The sequence below is a fragment of the Penaeus monodon genome, chromosome 28 (assembly GCF_015228065.2).
Source record: "Penaeus monodon isolate SGIC_2016 chromosome 28, NSTDA_Pmon_1, whole genome shotgun sequence".
NCBI lineage: Eukaryota > Metazoa > Arthropoda > Malacostraca > Decapoda > Penaeidae > Penaeus > Penaeus monodon.
Window position 1 is genome coordinate 35,098,212 of NC_051413.1, and position 363 is coordinate 35,098,574.

General features: G+C 37.5%; 1 protein-coding gene across 4 annotated transcripts in view; it reads right to left on the minus strand.

The window, feature by feature from the left end:
• The window catches only part of LOC119591555 (heterogeneous nuclear ribonucleoprotein 27C-like), a gene marked incomplete at its 3' end in the record, with an annotated part of 34,524 nt that overhangs the window by 8,871 nt on the left and 25,290 nt on the right, over positions 1-363 (minus strand).

Here is a 363-nt window from a genome sequence, read left to right on the forward strand (position 1 = left end):
GACAAATAGGGGGTAGAAAATCTTATCTCTGTGCATGTGTTCACTGGCCTACAAGCAGCCACCCAGCAGACAGGCCACTCACGTGAGCCTAATGCCCATTTTTTGGGGGTAGTGATTGCCACGATGTAACTGGATCCAATGGATTAACAATATGATGAAAGCTGAGTGTCAGTTACGACTATTATTTGCAATTAGCCCCCTAAAATTAATAAATGGAATGAAGGAAATGGTTGAGGTCAGACAACTGTCATAAACCTAAAACAATTAGCTTGATATCAACTGGCCTTCACTACATAGTATTAAGAATGTTTAAATATCTTAACTGCTTTTTACATAAAAGAAAAAAATATAGTAATCATTGCT